At 49.6% G+C, this 3468-nt stretch overlaps 1 pseudogene; it reads right to left on the bottom strand.

The window, feature by feature from the left end:
* Positions 1-2905: 2905 nt before the first annotated feature.
* Positions 2906-3023, bottom strand: LOC126200100 (5S ribosomal RNA; annotated as a pseudogene).
* Between the last annotated feature and the right edge of the window lie 445 nt (positions 3024-3468).

Below are 3468 nucleotides of genomic sequence, written 5' to 3' on the forward strand. Positions count from 1 at the left end.
CCTTTGGCTAGGTTACCACTGACACCATCACACCGCCAAGTGTAGCTGCTCTGGTGTCATGGCAGTGTCGACTGGAGAGTGCATTGGTGATCTGATACCTATAGTGTTGAGACAAGATTGAGCCTGTATGTGAATGAAGATCGTAATCATATTTAGGATACCGCTATGACTGGACTCGTCTGGCAGAGTGCATTTGCTCACATCACACATGTGCCAACCCAGGCTTCGCGTTGTAGTGTTTGTGTGTGCGGGGGGTGGGGGTTGGGGGTGGGAGAGGTGGGTTGCAACTGTTGTAGCTCAGGATCCCATTGCTGTTTCTACAGGGTAAAGTAACCTGTGACACGTACAAAGGACAGGTTGTTGTCTTCGTGTCACTGCCATTTCCTCGAGAGGACGGTGTCCTGCACGCAATGCACTTCCACACGCGAGTCCTGTGATGTACCGTGCTCTTCGTTATGCGCAAAAACTGCATTTTTCTGCAATATCACGAGATATCACGCCAACTGAACACGTATGGGACGTGATGACGCCGCAGTTCATTCGTTTTCCAGGGCATGCAAGAAGAATTTCAAAGACAGCTGCAAGATGCTTGGGGCAGTCTACGGCAGGATGCAATTTGGTACCTTAATGATACTTGGCATGGAAGGATAGACACCTGCATTGTCGTATGAGGAAGGAACTCAGTGTATTGAAGCCACTGTCTCGATATCCTTTTACTGTGACATGTCTGTTGCATTTGGTCTCAATGTGTTGTCTAGTGAACTGCCTCTCAGCGAGTGAGGGGGCACAGTGGTTAGCGCACTGGACTCGCATTAGGGAGGACGACGGTTCAAACAATCGTCCGGCCACCCAAATTCAGGTTTTCCGTGATTTCGCTAAATCGCTTCAGGAAAATGCCAGGATGGTTCCTCTGAAAGGGCACAGCCGCCTTCCTTCCCCATCCTTCCCTCAGTCAATAGGACCGATGACCTCGCTCTTAGGTCGCCTGTCCCAAATCAACCAACCAACGACCTGTCGCATCACTTTCCATTTAAATGAAATTGTCCTCGAAGGTGTCGCAGTTGTTTTACGGCTGTGTTTGAAGACAATTTAATTTATCGAACAATGTTTTCGTGAACAGCGTCACATCCTTTCTCCTCTTCTACTGATCATTAATACGAGGCGTGTTATTTAAGTAAGTACCGTTTTGAAATCAAAGAAAGACTTGCTAAGATATATCAATAATTTTATTTCTGCATGAAAGCCTGTACCTTAATCTACTTTTCTACATAATTTCCGTCAATATTGAGGCACTGGCCATAACGTTGTACCAGTTTTTGAATACCCTCCTCATAGAAGTCTGCCGCCTGACTTGTTAACCACAGCATCACCACTGTTTTGACTTCGTCATCGTCTTGAAGACGCTGACCGCCCAGGTGTTTCTTCAAGTGCAGGAACAGATGGTAGTCACTGGGCGCAACATCGGGGCTGGTCGGACAATGATCTAGAGTTTCCCATCGAAAAGATGTGATGAGATCTTTGGTCTGATTCGCCACATGCGGACGGGCATTGTCTTGCAGCATAACGATGCCCTTGCTCAACTTCCATGGACTGTTCCTTTGATTGTGGTGTGACGTAGGCCACCCACGTTTCATCGCCCGTAATAATTTGGCTTACGAAATCATCACCGTCGTTGTGGTACCGCTCATGGAAAGTAAATGCTCCGTCTAAAAGTTTGGTTTTGTGCACATCCGTCAACATTTTCGGTACCCAACGTGCGCACAGTTTTCGGTAATTCCAGTGCTCGGTCACAATGCCATACAAAACACTACGAGAAACATTAGGAAAATCATCTCTCAAGGAGGAAATCGTAAAGCGTCTGTTTTCTTTCACCTTATTGTCCACTTTCATTAACGACCGAAGGACGCCCACTCCGTTGTCCATCACGCACGTCTGTGCGGCCATCTTTAAATGCTCTCACCCACTATCTTACCATTCCATCACTCATAATGTTTTCTCCGTAAACTGCACAGATCTCACGATGAATATCGATCGCTTTTAGGCCTTTAACACTGTGGTGTCACCGCCAGACACCACACTTGCTAGGTGGTAGTTTAAATCGGCCGCGGTCCATTAGTACATGTCGGACCCGCGTGTCGCCACTGTCAGGATCGCAAACCGAGCGCCACCACAAGGCCGGTCTCGAGAGACTTACTAGCACTCGCCCCAGTTGTACGGACGACATTGCTAGCGACTACACGTACGAAGCCTTTCTCTCAATTGCCGAGAGACAGTTAGAATAGCCTTCAGCTAAGTCCATGGCTACGACCTAGCAAGAAGCCATTAACCATATCTGGAGAGAGTCTCACTTGTATTATTAAGAGAAATGTACCATAATTAATTAAAGTTAAGTATACGAGAAGCTCCGTTCTTTTCTTTGTAGCATTCATAAAGTATCCTGTTTCAGACTTAACGCAAGACGGCGTGAGTTGACGCGTGCCCTTTCGGCTACTTCTCAGTGTGGCGTAGCTAGCTTGTTACGCCACAACAAACACTAAGAAATCTTATAGCAGCACGTACTTCATAGTCGGTGGGACTCACAACTATCGGAGGCATCTTAAACACTCAGTACAGAACGTAAACAAGGAAGAATCAGACTGTAATGGCGTCAGTGCGTAGATTAAGGTACAGGCTTTCATGTAAAAATAAAATTATTGAGATATCTTAAAACACTCCGTCTTCAGGTCGTGACCTACCGGGAACATCCGACCGCCGTGTCATCCTCAGTGGAGGATGTGGATAGGAGGGGCGTGTAGTCAGCACACCGCTCTCCCGGCCGTTACGATGGTATTCTTGACCGAAGCCGCTACTATTCGCTCGAGTAGCTCCTCAATTGGCATCACGAGGCTGAGTGCACCCCGAAAAATGGCAACAGCGCATTGCGGCCTGGATGGTCACCCATCCAAGTGCCGACCACGCCCGACAGTGCTTAACTTCGGTGATCTCACGGGAACTGGTGTATCCACTGCGGCAAGGCCGTTGCCATTGAGATATCTTAGCACGTCTTTTTTTTATTTCAAAACGATACTGACTTAAAAACCACGCCTCGTACTTGAGTTTTTCTTTCAGAAACGGTAGGGCACGGACAGCCGTTGTTATCGGACAGTCGGCACTGTGCAGTGTGGAGGGGCGTCCGGCACACGAGGAGCGGCCGGCCCGGCTGCCCTAATTTCCGGCCGCAAGGCGCGCGGCTATTCCAAGCTGCCTCCTCTCCGGCCACACAATCGCCGCCCGAATTATTCATTAATCGGAACCGCCGAGAGGGTATCATGGCGGCGCATGATAGCGGCTCCTGCCGGGCCGGGCCGGCACGGCGGCGCATAATAAAGCCGTTACGCGGGCCGCAACAGCGTGCCGTGCGCAGCGCAGCGTGGCCGGGACGGGGCGGCAGCGCATCGATCGGCTAGTGGCGGGCGGGCGGCTGCTACT

This window comes from Schistocerca nitens, chromosome 8, assembly GCF_023898315.1.
Source record: "Schistocerca nitens isolate TAMUIC-IGC-003100 chromosome 8, iqSchNite1.1, whole genome shotgun sequence".
Classification (NCBI taxonomy): Eukaryota; Metazoa; Arthropoda; class Insecta; order Orthoptera; family Acrididae; genus Schistocerca; species Schistocerca nitens.